This window comes from Podarcis tiliguerta, assembly GCF_965153285.1.
Source record: "Podarcis tiliguerta genome assembly, chromosome: 6".
NCBI lineage: Eukaryota > Metazoa > Chordata > Lepidosauria > Squamata > Lacertidae > Podarcis > Podarcis tiliguerta.
In genome coordinates, this window is record NC_139539.1 from 40,702,859 (window position 1) to 40,722,799 (window position 19,941).

Below are 19,941 nucleotides of genomic sequence, written 5' to 3' on the forward strand. Positions count from 1 at the left end.
TGCTTTCCTGGACTGAGCCACTCAGCTGATGCCATAATGAGATGCATTAGTCTTTGAGGTACCCCAGATTCTGTTTTGTAATAAAGAAGGAGTAACTAATGTAAAGCAGGGGAGAATTACACGTGGGACTGGCACAAAAAGCAAGTATTTTCCAAAGGTGGGGTTATGTTACTTGCATGCCACAAAGGCAACAAAGAGTTTTGCGGCAGCTTAAATTTATTATAGCGTAATTTTTCATGGACGGAAAGAGAGCTTGTCGGGTAGCGTGTTGAATGGGTGGGACAATGGTCGGATTCACTTTCCACCATCATTGTCTAATAATGCACATACACTCGTGACATTACAAGTACCTCTAAGCCTCTTTTGCACTATTCGAAGGGTTGTTGATGCAGGATAGAAAGTGGACATTAATAGCTGCTTTTAAGAGAACGGACACTCCAGCTCATAGAAGCTTTACCATCAAATAACAGATGTGGAAAGTGGTGGGAAAGGGCAGGAGGAACCAACAATGTGAACATCATTTATTGTATAGAAAGGGTGGAGGACCTTTTCAATATGTGGTGGACATGTAAAAAGGTAAATGAATATTGGGAAATTCTTTAGAATGAGTTGAAAAAAATGTTTAAGATTACCTTCCCCAAAAGACCAGAGTCCTTTTTATTGGGAATAACCCAGACAGAAATTCCTAGGGGTCCGAAAAGCTTGTTTATATATGCAACAACAGCGGCCTGTGTTTCGTTAGCCCAGAAATGGAAAATGAGTGAGAGACAAAGAGGATTGGCAACTTAAGATGTTAGAATATGCAGAACTTGCAGGTTTAACACAGAACAAGAGAGCCAGAAGGACATATATTTAAAGAAGAGTGGAAAACATTGAATATATGGAAAATAATTGGACACAACTTGAAAACGCTGGCAGCATTAAGATAAATTCAACAGTGTAATTAATGTTTGAATAGTGTAAAAATGGAAAACTGACTTGAATGGTTATAGTAAAATATGCAGGAATGGAAGATATATAAAATGAACCATGGAAAGAGAAGGGAAGTCATTGGATATCAATCAGTTTGTAAAATGTTTATTTTTAATTGAATTTTTTTTTGAAAATTAATTTAAAAGTTATACATGTAAAACAATGTGAACGTCACTTACGAATAAATTGGGATTGCTTGCTGCTCCATATTTCAAGCTGCAGCTCCACAAAATGGGATCTTCCCACTTTTCCTCCATGTGTTTGTATAGAATTGGTACATTTCATTGATCATTTTGACTTGCAATCCAAACTGGCAGAGCAATCCAAGCCCTCCATTGTGTTGGGTTGAGTGGGTATGGATTGAGCTGAGGTGTCCCTCTTCCCAGTTTTATGGGTCTCCATCACCCTCCCTCTGCAGAGTAACACCAGCACCACTCTGCTGGCATAGTCCTCCCACTTCTACCTGCCAAGCAGATGGGTGGAAATGGTGGTGGTTAGTCCCCTGCTGGCAGTAGCCAGCAGAAAGGCTCTAGGCTGGTACAGTAATCTGCCTGGAAAATAATGTGCAGTCTGTGACCCGAAATACTGCCACACTAATCACTCCTGGAAACAGGCTGTCCCTGGAATTATAGTAGTTTAAATAGAGATGAGTCAAACTTGCCCAGAAATGCCACTGGAGAGACATCAAAAGGCTACCATGTGGGGAATTAGGTCTCGTGGTGATAAAGAATGACCTGCGGACCATCCGTTAAGTGTCCAAGAAGTTGTGAGGCAAAAGTATTTTTTTAAGTAGTACTCACGTTATATGTGATGCTAACACACCCTCTTTCAGGAACACAGAAGGAGTAGGTCTGGAGGTGCCACAAACAATAGTCCATCTGTAGCTGTGACATCTGAATAACTTATGGAACATGCTGGTCATGATTTGGCTGTGTTGCTAGCGTGTTACTGTAATCAAATGAGAAAAATGGCAGAATACAATGCAGATTTTTGAAATGTGGAAGAATGTAAAACCAATTTAAGAAAGCTTTCGGACTGAGCATTGTGGATACTAAGGAACAGAAATGCTCTTGGATGTGAGATATTTTTTAAACACGTCCAGTGTTCTGAGTGTGATGGTGTATTATTTAAAGAATATGAGTAGGTGGGGTAAATCCCAACTAAGGTACCAGGAAAAGGAGGATAAACCTTGCTACTGCTTGATGGTTTTCCTGCTTTGTGATGTTTATGATGAATTATTTTGACAATGTAATGTTCTCTTTAATGTACCATTATTTCATTTTAATATGAATGCATCACTGCCCTGGGAACTTCCAGTGTAATGTTGATCACAATAGATCTAAATAAATAAAAGTTATAAATAAACATCTTTAAAAGGCTTTGTAAGAGTTCAATATTGCAGAATTTTTGAAACCAGTTCTTAGGATGATCTGGTCTAAAAGTGTCACCAAAGGTACTTTTTCTGTGCACAAAAACATGCCCTCGTATGGTGAAATCTGAGACTCTGCATGTCCTCAATTATTATCCAAAAGGCATTCAAACACAGCTCCTGTTATATGGGAATATATTCAAGAGAATATTCACCATGCAGAAATTTTAGGAAAAACAATGAATTTGTCACATCAAATTAAGTACCAAATTGAGTGAGATTCAGTTAGGGAAATTATTCAATTAATGAAAGGAAAAGTTGACTTTTAAAATAAAATTCAAAAAGGAGTCAGAGATGGAAAAGGTGGTTAATAAACCCATTTGTATTCCAATAGCTCCTAGCCTCCTACATAAAACAGCATACATACTTACGACTCAGAATTACAGATCAGGCTATAATCTAATCAAGTAAAAGAAGATGGATTTAGTTCCATTGATCTCAGTGGGACTAAATCATCTTAAATTCAAGTACTTCACTTTATCTTAGATGAAGTTTGCATAGTTTGCCAGAAAATATTTTGAAAATTACATATAGGAGCCTCAGGGAGCAATTTTGGATTCAGTGAATGTCTGGCTCAGCTGGCTGGTTATCAGCTCAGCTGAGCTACACCACCATAACTACCCCATCCCAGCTCAGCTGGGGTACACACATGCTGAGTGTGTGCGTAGCAACTTCCTGTGCTTAGGATTTTTGTCAAGCAGCAGCTGCATGGTCTCAGATAAATTTATCGGTAAGCAAGTTCCACTGTGTTCAATGGACTTTACTATCTAGTAAAGCATTAGGGACTGTAGTCTCAATAGTCTAATGTTTTGGATTCATTCAAGCTAAGGATGTGTTTAGTTACCTTCCCAAATATTTATTGTTTACAGCTACACAGCACCAGTCTGCAAAGCAGACTAAGGGCTTGGTTTTATCAAACGCTCACAAAATATTAACAAGCCTACAACCCATTGTTATTCCTTGCTATATATCAAATAATGTTCATAAATATTGGATATGATTCTCAGGTTGGCTTGGAAAGTTTGAGTCAACTAACATAATAATTTACATGGTTTTCTTCATGACTGCCCAAGTGTATTGGACTTCATAAATCCTGTTTGTGAGCAGATTTTAGTAGAGAACCAAATTATTTGAAGACTTCAACTGCTTGTACTATTCAACTGCTTGTACTATATTTGACAAGGCAAGTACAGTGTGATTATTTTTGTGTCCCTTTCAACTATGTCCCATCTGTGACCTTTCATTTACAACGAAAGCCAAAACTCAACTGAAAGAAAGGCACACTTAAGCTTTCTAATTTCATTGGTCTTAAGTCCATCATTGGATTGTGGCCAAGGTGCTTGGGCCAAGATTTTTGTTACAGCAGAAATTCAACAACCGTCAAATGAATTCTACAGCTGCAGTGATTGCTGGGAAATAAGAAGCAAAGAAATCAACTGAACTACTAAACAAACATTGCATTTCATATATCTTATATCTTCAAATATCTTATCAACTTCACAGAGATGGACCCCTAGAATAATGCTAAAATTATACAAATAACTCCCCCCCCCCCCCCGCCCCGGATACTTGACTGGTGAGTGCTGCAAAAACAATACGGGCCAACATGATATTCTCTAGATGTTGTTCAACCACAAGTCCAAACAGCCCCAACCATCATGGCCAAAGGCCAGGGATGAGGGGAACTGTGGTCCAACCATGTGGCTTACCCTGATATAATTGATCACTTTGGACCAGTGCTAATAACATTTTGTATCCAATGAGAATGGCTTCTGGGATTATTCACGTAGTTTCATCTGGTTAAATCCATAGAAAAGTTTTTGTCAATACAGATCTTCAATGTAACAGTCAAAAGACTGACTCTTGACAAGCCAAAGATCCACTTCTAAAACATAAGACAAGCCCGCTGGATCATCTAGTCCAGCATCCTGTTTTTACAGCAGCTGAGGAGATGCCTATGGGAAGCCTGTAAACTGGACATGAGAGCAACAGCAAAAGATGATGTTCAAATGAACATCTCCAGGGATATTTTGAACTATTTTGACAAAAATGTTAGAACTTGTACTCTCACAAATATATGATAATGAATCCCACAAATTAAAATGTTACAACTAGATGTATATTAGGCGCAGAAGAGGACACTTTCATCAGATAAGGTTTTTATAATGCTCTTGTGGGGAACAAATTAGTCTTCTTTTGGTGGAATTTGCTCACCTGGCTTCACTTGTTTGATGAAGAAAATGCTGTCCATATCCCATAAGAAACACTCTTGTCAGTCACAGGCACATTATTTGTACACTGCGTTTTGTATACAGTATATTCAAAACAGTTCACAACAAACATAGACAAAAGCCGCAAACAAAATATTATAAATACACTAATTAGCTCTTTATAAAAGACAATTTCAAAGAGTTTAAAAATATACAGTATACATAATTTTCAAAACCATACAAACAGCAAAATACTGAGGATTATATTTTCTCCTCAAGTTTGGGAAAACATTGCCCTCAGCTTGGGGAGAGCCAAATTCAAATCCCCACTTGGCCTTGAAACTCACCGGGTCACGTTAGACGGATCGCTCTCTTTCAGCCTTGTCTACCTCACTTTGTAGTAAGGATAAAATGGCCATGAGGCAGGGAGAACCCAGTACCCCTGTGCTTATTGGAAGAAAGGCAGGATAAATGTAATAAATAAAATATCAAAGCAAATCATTCACAGTTCTTTACTAACATAAAGAGTGATACTCTCTGACCTAGGAATCATTCTGGCTTCTACTCCTTAGGAGTCACAGTAAACAAGCTGTCATGTTATCACACTATTCTCTTCACAGTAATAAAAGTGATTTGTTACATACAATATATTTGGAGATCATAATCTGATGTAGTAGGCAGTCACGGGTAGAGAGTCTAAATCCATGCCAAGGATGTGGTGATGGCACTATGACCCATAAACTAGTTGCAGATTTCCAGGGATGGAGCCCAACACAAGTTCTGTCATGTTAGCTGCTATTTGACCCTGGCAACAAGGAGAGCCAGGTTTTGGTGTCTAGCTGTTCTCACAGAAGAATCAATCACAAGCCTGGCTGACCGTTTCAAAATAATGTTTTGGTTTAAATGTGGGTGTTTGTATTGGAGGGGAAACAAAACAATGATACACAGGGCTAAATGACAGCCCCGTAGCCCAAAATCTCTCCCAAATTCTCCACGGTTGCATTAGGGATCCGGCCTTCAAAATGCCTACCTTTTTCTGGAACCTCCTCTAGAAAGTTGTCCCTGCAGGATCACTACTAATTTGGTGTATGTAGGTTCTTCTGTCTGAGGGCCAGCCATTTCTGGTGAACCCGGGGGCAATGCTTGTTGGATTTTTAGAGAATGAGCTTTTATTTGAGGTATTTTGTGTCCCTAAAATGTTATTGGCAGACACAGAGCTGGACTTCACTTGTGTTCTTGATTAGGCATAATGTTCAAATCTGGGCCTACTAAACTAGTTTTCTCTACCTGTCAAAGATAAGGTGGGGGGCGGGGATCTTACTGCTGCCTCTTCTTACCATGAGGGTCTGGTTAGGCAGAGGTGGCATTGTGGTGGCCAGGTCTGCAATGGTCGCTTCTGTTTTTTGCTGGGTTGGAGGACATGATTGAGGACAAAGTGAGTGATGCATCTCAATAGACTGCGAGTTAAAATTGTGGGGCAGTGTAAAGTGGTAGCACAAGTATTTGGGAACATTATCCTACTGCTTTTTGCTACTCTTCAGAGTTTTCCCTGGAGTCATCCAGGCCCACTTTTCCTAGCCTAAACTGGAACTAATATATTATCTCTTGCCTCTCCTTGTAAATGCTAGCCTCCTTGGGCCTGTCATTTCTTGAAGGGTTACAGAAACACCATCCCCAAAAGAAACAACAAAACTTGAGGCAGTTGAAGCAGAAATAATTCTGGAGTACGGACGGGCAGGCATTCAAGACTCAGGATAAAAACAGGCAAGAAAGAGTCTCAAGAAATACAATAGCAAGGAAAGAATAACCGGGCCGGTAAAGCCAGCAGACCACCACCAAATGCAAGCTTGAATATGAATGTCAGCTGACTTGATATATCTGTATTATTTTTTGCTTTTGTCCAGTTGCTAGAAACAGAACAATACTGCTTACCCCCTCCCTCCCCATTTTGTTTTTATTTTGAAACAAGACACCTTAGTTGATAAACTTTTGTGCTTGATTCTCCAGCTCTAGACACACCCCAAAGTGTTGCGATCTAGACTGAATCTACTCCTGCACTGAAAAGGACACCAACCCAAGGCCCAGGCCTCAGACAGGTACCAGTTTCCTATATGAACAAAAAACAAGGAGCTGACAGTGCTGCTTCTAACTGCTAAAAGCATCCTAGATTTCCCAGGATGTTGAAAACAACCCTGTCTCACATACATAGTTTTAATCATATATTCCAGGGACCAGGGCAGTCCTACTTAACATACTTCACTGGAATAAGAGATTTTAAAATTGCAGTCTGCTTAGACGCATTCAGTAAGACTGTTTGTTCAAAGGAAACATTTTAATAGGGCATGGCCTAGTGATACTGAAACACAAACAAAAGATAATAGGGTCAACACTAAATATAGTAACTGCTATAGAAACCTATTGCATGTAATAAACACATTTTTAAAAAAGAATATTCCCAATACCTGACTCAAACTGATGAATTTTAAGTCTAAACTGGAAATAAAGGGGGAAAGCCAAACGTGGAATTGGATTTACTGTCATGATGCATTAAGTTAAATAAAGAGCAGAAGGAGCAGGATCTTAAGTATGTGAGTCTTACCCATTTAATCCCCCATCATTGGATTAGAACACTCTACAAATAATAATCCGATAAAAATATGTCTTTATATGAGGGTTTTTATGATACCAAAGTATTAATATTTTCAAAGAAGATGAGGAGGGGGAAAGGCTAATTGGTTTTCGCCTTTCGTGATGTTAACCATCTACATCAGACTGACTTTCTTTGGCCCAAGGACCACATTTACCCTTGGCCAACTCTCCAGTGACCACATGGCAGTAGTCATTGTGTCCAAAAGTGGGTATGGACACCATTTCTCCATAAGCTCTTGACTGTCAAATATGACTTGTTGCATGTTACCTGTCAAATGCTCAATACCATTGTGTACTCTTATTATATATTATTATTTATGGTGTTCATATCCTGCTCTTCTTCTGTAGGAGCCCATTGTCATATACTGCAAAATATCAAATCTTTTTCCAGGTATAAAATATTGAAAACAAATATGATTGGGTGTATAACAGAGATATAAAATACACTCCATGAAAGTTTGGTTAATATTTAACTACCCAGATATTTCCTGAAGAATATTTAACTTCACAAAGGATAATTTTGAGAAGAATGTCAAGGAGCAAATATATTTCAGTTCTAGTCTATTGGATCAATAGAAAAGTGAAAGTGATTCTGGGATATGCTATAAATGTTATTTTTTAAAAAGCAGCTGATGAATAAGTAGATATGTTTTAACAGCTATTAAAATATTACATCACCAAAAGTCTTGAAAAAATTAAATGTTCCTCCCCAAAGAACTCCCCAGGGTGATTTACATACTGTACAAGAAATACAGTAGCCATATTTCACAATGTGCTTGATACAGGGCCATGCATCTGTTAAATGATCATTGCTCCTTTTTAAAAGATTATTAGCATGTTCTGTTCATATTCAATTTAGATTGAATACTATCTCAATACTATGTTCAAAAACAAAATGAAATTACAATTTATAAAGCCATTCTGATTGTCATTATTTTGATAGATGCCTCTTGAAAATTAAACTTCATATGTACAAGGAGTTGCTGTTCTTCAGCTTTCAGCCACGTTCCCACCAGGTATCTAAAAACTGGACTATGGTGACTGCAGCTTGACTAGAACACGCATATGTAACTACATATACATCACCATAGTTCACAGTCATTTAATGATTAAGTATAATAACAGTGCTGGAAAACTACATTTTTTCTAGTTATCTTTCACCAAAATAACACAATCATTACTGTTGAATTAAATTAAGCCATTAAACTACAATTCTTATGTTACACCACCTAAATGAAAATTATTACATTGCATTCCTCATTGAACATAATCCAATTTAAAACAAAAAGCTTTCCCTACTGCAGTTCCCCCTGAGAAGGGCACTGCCTGCTGGAGCAGAGGTGCTACAGCAGCTGACAGACCCAGCCAGTGTAGCAAATAAAAACCCACCCTGTCAATTTCCCCAGTGCTCCTGATTATGATCAGCAGCAGATGTCCCCACTTGGATTCAGGTTTCAAATCCCTATGGAAAAGTCCAAATTAGGGGTAAGAGGATCAAAGACTGGGCAATTCATTATTTTACACCCGGGTGGCAGTATTGTTAGCAGAAGAGTTTGACAGGTGTGAGAATTTGATACCCTAGCTACTGAAAACAGCACCCCATTGCATCCCCCAGTACGTTTCCGAGCACAATTCAAAGTGTTGGTGCTGACCTTTAAAGCCCTAAACGGCCTCGGCCCAGAATACCTGAAGGAGCGTCTCCACTCCCATCATTCAGCCCAGACACTGAGGTCCAGCTCCGAGGGCCTTCTGACTGTAACCTCCCTGCGAGAAGTGAAGCTCAGTAGTGGCACCTGCCCTGTGGAATGCCCTCCCATCAGATGTCAAGGAAAAAAACAACTATCTGACTTTTAGAAGACATCCGAAGGCAGCCCTGTTTAGGGAAGTTTTTAATGTTTCATTTTTTATCGCTTTATTATTATTATTATTATTATTATTCAGTTAGGAACCACCCAGAGTGGCTAGGGAAACCCAGCCAGATGGGTGGGATATAAATAAATTATTATTATTATTATATTATTATTATTATTATTATTATTATTATTATTATTTGGGCACCTGTGTCTTCAGCCAAGAGATCTGATGGACTTGATTTTAAAATGATGGTTTTTTTTGGTTTTTCAAAGTTACCATAAGATTTGAAATAGCATGGTCATCATAAAAACCTATAGGAAGGAAAATCTGATAAGGTAGGTTTTTATGTGGGCTTCATGGAGCCAGGGACCATGATCCAACTAACAGAACCCATTGTGTGTGACTGGGTCACTTGCAGGATCAGTAATGGGGGGTGAAATTGGATGCACATTCACTCCCAAGTGTGGTTACAGTCTATACCACACCATATTGTTCCACCATCGTTCCAGAGTGGCATCTCCTCCCCTGCAAAAAGAAGAAAAAAATGCACAGAGGGTTTTGTTTATTTAAATTAAAAACATATAAACTGCACTTTTGTGGAAAAATAATAAGGTGGTGTACAGCATGAGAATATAATGCTACAATAAAAACATCAGTACAAGCATAGCAGATCAGTAAAATCAGTTGGTTAAGAAAATGAACATTTATTGGATTGAGATGTACAGCCCTCATACTTCAAGGTTCATTTGAATTACACCCTTCAAAGAAGGAATAATACACATGTAGAAGTCTGGTTTCTCTCACAGATTTCCTTAGTTGAATAACAAAAAGTTGAAGTTTATGCCTCGCACTTCTCTTGGGGCAGCTCCTAGTCAGAGGGATTTGTGGATAAGCCCAAGAGAGTTCTGAAAGCCAGAGAGAGAAACAGGAAGTAAGTAATTATTTTGGAGACAAGACCTATGACAAGAGTAATAGGAAGAAAGAGCCAATATCTTAAGATCAGTGGATGATAAATAAAACATGTTGTTCTCCAAGTGGATCACTGTTGTCTCCTATTCCAGACTGAGCTGCTGGAATAGGCCACAAAGCTACATAATGCTTGTGTCTGGGAGTGTGATCAAAACTTAGCAGGCGGTGGATAAAATGACTGACGAGATCAACAATGGGCGTCTTGTAAGAAACTTCCTCACACCGAGTCAGACCAATGGCCCACCTCGCTCAGTATTGACTGAACACTGTCAGCAGCTCTGCAGAGTTCCAGACAGGGAAGCTTTCCCAGCCCTAACTGCAGACGCCAGGAATTAAACCCGAGACCTTAGCTCTGCAAAGCACCAACGTTCAGTGTAAGGAAGTCGGGGAGGGAGGGGAAGAAGGAAAACAGATTTCATCTGCTCATTTTTTCTCCCGCTCCAAGATATGTTTTCCCCCAGGAGTTTCCACATAAGGGGGCAGATCTACAAGTTATATCCAATTCTGTGGTTATTTAGTTATTTATGTGTTTATATTTTTAAAAACTTTTACAAATTTTTGCAGCTGCCAGTGCTGCAAGCTGAAGGGGAAGATTGGCATGGGGAGGGAGGCTCCTCTTTAAAATGGCATGAGGGGAGAAGATTAAGGATTGTTTCTACTCTCCACATCAGCCGTCTGCTTCATACTGCAGTGTCAAATTGAACAACACCCATATATAAGTCACAGGAGTATGAAGTTGCACTCTCAATATTTTAAATCCAGAGGAACATGTTCTATTTAATGCATTAAAAAAACCACCTTGCAAATTAGGAGTAAAATATCCAATTTTTCTTCGGCAGGACGCAAGTTCTGCAGTTACTTTTGCTATTAAAAATAGAGCCCCTTAGATACAAGTCCCTGCATTTTTAAGTAAAGCCCCTGTATTTTAAGGAAAATTCAGTAGCATTTCAAACATGTGACTAGCAGAGCAAGGGTACAGTTAGCCAAAGCAGTTGCAATTTAATCAGGTGTTCACGTTATTTGCTGAATTACTGACAAAGGCGTAGTTGACTGAACCAAGCTTATGGCTTTGAAGAGTTCATTCTCATGGCACAGCCTTTGAATTAATTTTTTCGTCCATGTGACCTTTTGCTTCATCAATATTCATGCATTCACTTGTTATCTTAGAGGAGAAAATGTCATTTTAGGAAATAAAATCCAAGAAGCACAGAGTACCAATAGGTCAACAGCATGCTTATGCCTAATGAACCGCACACAGTGCTGCAGATGTAAAAATTAAGAATCTCTCACAAATGGTTTCTAAGACAAGGTGCTGAAGCCTCAGCAGCAATGCAAGACTGTATCCAGAGCCTCAGCTATGAATCTGGTTCAGATCTGGACTGAGTAAGGTGGGGATTTTTATTTCCACCATGGGAGCCTAATTAACCCAAAGGCCCATAAGTACAGCCACCTGCTACAAGGCAGGATCCGCTACCCATTATCCAGGAGATCAAGCCTGACAAAGAAGAGAACATGAGCTCTACAGAAAGGTACTGATAGAACAAATAGCCCCTGCTAAATCATCTACTTCTGCTTCATTGACTATGCAAAAGCCTTTGACTGTGTCGACCACAGCAAACTATGGCAAGTTCTTAAAGAAATGGGAGTGCCTGATACCTCATCTGTCTCCTGAGAAATCTCTACGTGGGACAAGAAGCTACAGTTAGAACTGGATATGGAACAACCGATTGGTTCAAAATTGGGAAAGGAGTACGGCAAGGCTGTATATTGTCTCCCTGCTTATTTAACTTACATGCAGAATTCATCATGCGAAAGGCTGGGCTGGATGAATCCCAAGCCGGAATTAAGATGGCCGGAAGAAATATCAACAACCTCAGATATGCAGATGACACAACCTTGATGGCAGAAAGTGAGGAGGAATTAAAGAACCTTCTAATGAGGGTGAAAGAGGAGAGCACAAAATATGGTCTGAAGCTCAACATCAAAAAAACGAAGATCATGGCCACTGGGCCCATCACCTCCTGGCAAATAGAAGGGGAAGAAATGGAGGCAGTGAGAGATTTTACTTTCTTGGGCTCCATGATCACTGCAGATGGTGACAGCAGTCACGAAATTAAAAGACGCCTGCTCCTTGGGAGAAAGGCGATGGCAAACCTAGACAGCATCCTAAAAAGCAGAGACATCACCTTGCCAACAAATAATTGGAAGTGACACTGAGGATCACCTAGTCCAGCAGTTCTCAACTTGTGGGCCCCCAGATGTTGTTGGACTTCAGCTCCCATCATCCCTGAGCTCTGGCCTTGCTAGCTAGGGGTGATGGGAGTTGTAGTTCAACAACATCTGGAGACCCACAGGTTGAGAAAGGCTGATCTAGTCCAACCCCCTGCAGTGCAGGACTATGCAGCCATCCCATACAAGGATTGAACCTGCAGCTTTGGCATTATCAGTACCATACTCTAACCAACTGAGCTAGACATGGGTCAGTCCAAAGGTCCATCCAGTATCCTCTTCTTACACTGGCCAACCAGCTGCATGTGGGAATCCAGCAAGCATTTGTGATTCCCAGAAACTGGTATATGATTGCGAAGGTAGAACAAAACCATTATCGACCTCCCATCGGCATCGGGTTGGCCCCTGTGAGAACAGAATGCCAGATTAGATGGACTTTTGGCCTGATCCATCAGGGTTCTTATTATGTGCTTATTTTCTTAGATATATGTGCCTGAAACGTGTTTGCAAAATGTCAGTGGTTCAGAGGACAAAGTTAGTGCATCCTGCAATCTCTTGACTCACTATTAAATATTCCTCTAGGCATTCATTTTCTACTGCCCCTTCTTTATCCATATAATGTTCACATTAATAGAAAGATATCAGGTATATGACATACATTTTAAGCTCGCCAGGATTTTTTTGAAAGCCGGAGAACCCCTGAGGCTCTGAAGTCCCTTGGGATCCATAGTGGGAGGACGGAAGCACTCTCATTAATTTATTTGTCCATTGTTACAAGCCAGATGGATAGAGAGCCTAATGTTTATCTCAGAAAATGCTGTTTGTAAGTTGCTTTGTGATGAAATAAGACACATGGACACAAGTATTTTAGGTTAATGGGCTAAAAAAGGCCACAACTTTATTGATTACAGAATGTGAGTGGTATTGGCTTAGGCACTGGATCCAAACAGACTGTACTTGAATCCTGCCCACTCTGCAGGGAGTCACACAAGGGTTAACAACCTGTAGGGGAAGCTTGTTGATGCAAATCAACTGGAAGCTTTCCCCTAGAGTCACAGAGGGTATCGTGCCATGGCCCTAGCCACCACCTGGGCAGGCACCACGACCACCAGATTCCTTTAACAGAATACCCATCAAGGGGAGGGGTAGGTGATGGCCACAACCTCCCCTCCAACACGCAACACATTTTCCAATGCCTAACTGCCAAACCTTACAAAGTTGTGACGATTTGCTACAAGGTAGGTGAAAAACCAACTGGCTGGTGCCAATCTGCCAAGTGGAAAAAATTCCTACCAGGCCCCTTGAATAGGCAACCAACTGAGGTCCATAGCAAGGTCAAGTACTGAAGCAAAACCTAGAGGGAGGGCAGGCGGGTGATCCGAGGAAGCAGGAACAAAACAAGCAAAAGCTCATGGGCCCGCAGCCATTTAAATGCAGCTAAACTACATTTAGGGGCCGGATTGGCTGGCTGGGGGCCATGACGCGGGCCCAGGACTTCAGTGACGCAGGGGGCCCGGCCACGCCGCCCCGCGAGCATGGGAAGTGATTCCTGCTCACAACCCCTCCCCTCGAGGAAGAGGAGAGGCTATACCATAAGGCTCATAGTGGGATCTAACTACTATGATTCAGTGGATACCCCTTCCTCGCTGGTTTATTTCCTGTTGCATTGCAAGACCTCATTCAACTGTGCGTCTATCATTTGTGAGACTGAAAGGTGGTGCTCTTGCTGAATTCCTTAATATAGGAGGCCATAGGATGCAATGCATGCATGGCAGGAGCATGGCATGATATATATGAGCTAGTGTGGCATAGTGGTCAGAGTGTCGGACCAGGACCTGGGGGACCAGGGTTCAAATCTCCACTCAACCATGAAGCGCACTGGGGGACCTTGGACCAGTCACTGCCTCTCAGCCTAACCTACTTCACAGGGCTGTTGTGGGGAATAAATGAGGAGGGAGAGAACCATGTAAGATATATTGAGCTCCTTGGAGAAAAGGGGGGCTATAAAAGGGGGGGCTATAAATACAATCCATCAACTAACTAACTAACTAACTAACTATAGTGAACAGAACCAGAGGCTTTCATTAAGATCTGTCTCCCTATACCCCAATGGCTTCCTCTCCACACCCGTGAACCAGAAATCTAGGAACCTCAGGGGTTTTTCTCATAAGAAAGGCATGCCTAGTCTAGCATCTGGTTCTCACAGTGGCCAGCTAGATCATTCCTGTCTCCTGTACCATGACATCACTTCCTGTCTTGCCCATTTTTTGTTATTTTTCAAAGGAAGGAAGGAAATTCCCCATAGGAATTAGTGGACTTTATTAGCCAGGCAGGCGGTCCCTGGAGGATAGGAGGATGAGACAATCCCTCCTTTACTGGAAGTAGTGATTGGCAATGAAATATTTCATGGGGAAGATGGAGCCACTTGCTTCTCTGAGAGATCAATTAAGTACATATAAATAATGTCATTGACTGTGTGCCCCAATGGAGCAATAGTTTCCTTCAATCAGCTAGGGACCATCCATACATTATGTCATGCATCAATGTTTGGAAATGTAGGATGCTGTCTTGCTCAGTCTGGACTAGTCTCACAGGCAGAAACTCTCTAGGGTTTCAAAGGAGGAGTTTTTCTGAGCCCTACCTGGCAGTGCCAGAGGCCTCTGCATGCAAAACCTGTGTCCTCCCACTGAACTATAGCCCCACCTGCATTGCAAAGGCGGGAGCAATGTTGCTGTGTCGAAAAACAAGGCTTGGATAATGGTTAAAACAGCAAGTCCCCACACCTACACCATGTTTGATATCCCCCAAAAGGATTTCTCGAAATGAGGAAAGGCCAACAATGCAGTTCAACAGAAAATAGGACATTTTAGGACAAAACCTCTAACTTCAGATCTACAGTACTGGAGTCTAAATTGTCTAAGACTCTCTAGGAAATTGATGTTGGAATTTAAGTGGAAAATCAGATGTAAACATTGCACCAAAAGTAAAGGAAATCCTTGTACCATTATACAGATCTGTGCTTTGGTCACATTTATAAAGTTCTAGTTTTTGTAAAAGGAGCAGAAAAGGGCTGGTCAAGGGTAGCAGCTCTTTCCCAGTGAGGAATATCTAAAATGTTTGCTAAGGGCAGAAAAATGCAAATAAAGGAGAGATATTATAGATATTTATAAAGTTATAAAGAGTATGGAGAGAGGGCAGCTGCGAATACGCTCGTATTGTTTATTCCATTTGTTGTACTCTGTTGCCATCTGTTGTCAACTCTTGATATAGTATATTTTCCTTCCGTGTGTATATTTCCCCCTTTACTTTTTTACCTCCACCCTGTTTCACTGGAGTGCCAAAATAAGCGCTCGCTGCAGTGAAGTCCATAAAACTGCTTCATCCCTGGAGAAGGGCACTAAAGTAAATAAACTGGGCTGTTTTACTGCTCCACCAACCTCCAAGACACACTTTTAAATAAATGGTCCCCTCCTGCAATAAATTGCTATATAAATGAGCACAGGAAGCTGTGTTATACTGAGTCAGACCACTGGTCCATCTTGTTCAATATTGTCTACTCCGACTGGCAGCAGATCTCTAAGATTTCAGGAAGGAGTGTCTTCAAACCCTGCATGGAGATGCCAATGGGGATTAAACCAGGGACTTTCTGCTTGCAAGACAGATGCTCTACCACTGAGCTACGACCTTTCAGCTACTACCTGAAGGAGCGTCTCCACCGCCATCGTTCAGCCCAGACACTGAGGTCCAGTACCGAGGGCCTTCTGGCAGTTCCCTCATTGCAAGAAGTGAGGTTACAGGGAACCAGACAGAGGGCCTTCTCGGTAGTGGTGCCCGCCCTGTGGAATGCCCTCCCTTCAGATGTGAAGGAAATAAGCAGCTATCTTCTTTTTAAAAGACATCTGAAGGCAGCCCTAATTAGGGAAGTTTTTAATATTTAATGCTGTATTGTTTTTAACACTTGATTGGAAGCCGCCCAGAGTGGCTGGGGAAACTCAGCCAGATGGGTGGGGTATAAATAATAGATTATTATTATTATTATTATTATTATTATTTCAGGTGATTTTTAAAAAAACAAAAATAACATCTTCTGATTCAGCACTCCCTCATGGGACGTCTTCAAGCAAAAGTTGGATAACCATCAATTAGAGATGCTGTTTGTCTGAATTCTTTGCACCAAACATAGTTTGAACTATATGGCCTATCCTGCAATGCTCCCTCTTCCATCTCAATGATTCTATTAACTTTCTATTATTTTTATCTAGCATGTGCTGAAACCTTCCAATAATACCTTGTTATTTTATAAAATACTGCTGCACAGCCCAAAGCTTCTCCTATGACTCATTTTTGACTGGACATGTTATCTAAAATTTTAATGGCAGTCTAAAAGATCAAAAGCGGAAAACTTTTTAAAATAAACTTGCAAGTTCAACTCAAAGATCAGTGTTACAGTGTGTGTGAATGCTAGTATCTTGGGAAAAGCTTCACTAGTTCTCTGCTACATCATAGGGGAATACTTTGCCAGTGTCTTGATACCGTTATGGAAAATGATAATGTTTCACTTAAGACATCCCACATCTCTTCAGCCCTCTCAGGGAGGGAGCAGTTCAGAGGTTAGAGGAAGCTTCAGATCTAGTACATTGTACAGTACTAGCAAACCTAGTACAATTAATCTGGCTTGCTTGCTATGGCTACTTCCATTTTACTGCTTGAACTACATTTGGGAAGCCAAAAAACCTCCACAAATTCAGTCAATTGCTATTCATGTACACTTCATGTTAACAAAATGGTGAAGAAAGGCATCTGTCTATATCAGGAATGGGAAATCTGTAGTTCTGTAGATGTTGTTGAACTCTTTATCATCCCCAGCCAAAAGTCAGGGACGATGGAAGTTATAGCCCAACAACATCTGCAGGACTACAAGTCCCTCAACCGTTCCTTAAGTCATCCTTTGCCTTACTATATTTTGTTTCATCATTCTGCTTCTTTAAAATAAATTGGTACTTTTATTTAATACATCCACATTTTATGCCAGGCATTGCATCCATTGTTAAATGCTCTCTTGATATAGGCTCTCTATTGAGGGTTGTCTAATTCCCTGATATAATTAAGTATAACTTGATGGCAGCAATTAAGACATGTTCCTTCTTATCAAGTTAAGACAATGTAAAGGATACCGGTGCAAATTCAACAGGGGGAAAGTGTGAAGCTGGTAAAGAAGAGAGTTTAAAAGACCCATTATATTTGCACTTTTATCTCAGTTTCCTTTGTGACAGAGAGAATCTGTGTATCCTGGACTCCTGGATAATGTTAGGGATCCCAAAGAATCAAACCATGCCCCAAACCCAATCTGAGAATGAGAAATTCTGCAGGTTACCAAGAAGAAAAAGTAATCAACACTTGACCGTATTGTTTTCTGCCCCAAAAGACAAGTGCACTTTCTTGTAAGTAAAGAAGTTATTATTATCGCAGACTCAGCATTACCTTTTTACAAGGTAAAGGGGAAGTCATAAAATGACCGATTCAGAATCAAGGTCAAGTTTCAGATGCCCAAGTTCAGTAAGCAGGTTTCAAGACTACATGTGAGCTGTGAAGTTGCTCAAATGAATTTCCCTACCTCCCTGCTAAGCTTTGAAGCAGAAGTGGAGAATGCCCAGCAACTCGTCACTGCAGGAGCCTACCTCTCCCTGGGAGACATTGCCAGATCCACCTTCTCATTCTCATTCTCTGGCAGGGATACAACCACCAAATTCTCAAATGGCCCTCTCTTTTCTGTGGGTGTGTTGTTGTTGTTGTTGTTGTTGTTGTTGTTGTTGTTGTTTCTGCCTTATATAAAGCAGTAATGGAACCTCTCTAATACCTGCTTATTTAGAGACATTGCAAAGTTATTGGGAGTCATTCATACACCCCTATTTATTTCAACTACTACAAATCAATGGGATGCAGTGATTGGTCTGGGAGCACAAATCCTGTAAGAGTTATGAGGCTTCTGATGTGTGGATGTGATCAGTACCTGGATGGGAAGCTGCTAGGAGCCCACATAAACCATTCTGGGCTTCCTAAAGGATACACGTAAATCAGGGAAGAGCAACTTGTCGCCCTCCAGATGTTAGACTCCAACTCCCATCAGCCCCAGCTAGCATAGCCAAGATTATGGCAATTGTAGTCTAGCAACATCTGGAGGGCCACAGGTTCCTAACCCTTGATATACATCACCACCACCATCCATAGTACACTGACTCGTCTCCCAAGTACAACAGCTGAAGAACCTACTTTCTATTTTGTAGTTGATGTTATTGGATGATGTGATAGGTTGTAGCCACTAGGTAGCAGTAGAACATCAGTGTTGAATATAATGCAACTTTAATTTACTCTGAAATATGGGGGAAAGTGGTGGAAAAGGGAGAATGGGAAATGTGTTGGATGCAAGAATCAATAGAATTATTCCTTTCTAGATGCCTACTCCATGGTTACCACAGGCATCTTTGATCTTGTTTGGGTGTCATTGTGCTGGGCATATTTCTAGGTGTGCAACAAGGTATTTTAAAATTGAAGTTTCATATTCAAGGCCAGGTTGGCAATCTAGACTTGGTAGTGATGTGGCGAAGCGAATATCAGTTGTCATATTTTGTGCACACTCTGCCATGGTTTCCTATGCTTGTGCCAGGATGTGGAAGGCTGTGGTCTTGACAAATAGTGGACCATTGACAAGTTTGGCCACCATGTTAAGAAAGAAAGAAAGAAAAAATAATGGCTTAATCATGGACCATACCAACATTGAAGGTAAAAGTTTATTAAGACATTATTCATGCTATATCTGCAGACATCTAATTCCCTCAGCATTGTGGTCCTCTTTTGAAATGAGTGTTCCCCTCTAAACATCCCTTCTACTGATGCTGCCAAAATCATTACAGTTGTGTAATATTTTCGTCAAAGTACCTTCTTGGTTCAACTGTGTTGCTATTGAATACTTCAATCATGCATTGACTTATTGACATTTAAAAGGAATTTGCTCGAGCCAAATGAAACTCGCAAATTATGGGAAATGAGCATGATTCTGTGTGCATGCTGTAAAAATATCTTCACCACAGAAAGAATTTTTATTCGTCTAATATGTGCATAATTATTGTCTATACTAGATAGTAAGAAGTAAGGTTTCTGTAGTTTTCACAAGTTATGTGTTTACCTTCTCTCATCGTATATTGTTGTACTGATGGATATTTTTATTATTTCTATCTATAGTCATGGTTTTCAGCCTTTTTGAGTCCATGGCTCCTTTGACCAAATACAGTTTTATGTGGCCACCCCTGTGGGGCTCAGGAGCCCAGTTATGTCACCCCTTGCCTGTAGAGCCGGTAGCCTCTCCCCCTTTTGTGAACATGCTCCCTTGTGGAATGTTCCCTCAGCCTCCTCTCCTCTTCTCTCTACTTGGGAGTCCTCCAAGCAGCTGTTGCTGCCACCTGTGGTCTCTGAACTGCCCCACCCCTGCCCCAAAGAGAGGTGCCTCCTCACACTGCCCCACAGGGACCTGGGCTGGTGGACTGGCTGGCTGGGCTCCTTCACCTGCTTGCTTGCTTACTCCAAGGCTGCCTCAGCTCCTGGCAACCAGCACCCCCTGGCCAGCCCCAGAGG

The 19,941-nt window shown here is 40.9% G+C and overlaps 1 long non-coding RNA gene across 2 annotated transcripts; it reads left to right on the top strand.

Annotated features, from left to right (window-relative positions):
- The first annotated feature begins 5,197 nt into the window (after nt 1-5,197).
- LOC310679831 lies at nt 5,198-16,747 on the top strand. Of its 2 annotated transcripts, XR_014512548.1 has the most exons (6): nt 5,198-5,666; nt 5,706-5,796; nt 6,240-6,375; nt 6,619-6,707; nt 8,204-8,373; nt 16,369-16,747. It is a non-coding gene; the product is annotated as an uncharacterized lncRNA (long non-coding RNA). The 2 variants fall into 2 exon arrangements; XR_014512549.1 differs by lacking the exons at nt 5,198-5,666; nt 5,706-5,796; nt 8,204-8,373; nt 16,369-16,747 and adding an exon at nt 5,804-6,046 and having other exon boundaries at nt 6,619-8,125.
- The last annotated feature ends 3,194 nt before the right edge of the window (nt 16,748-19,941 follow it).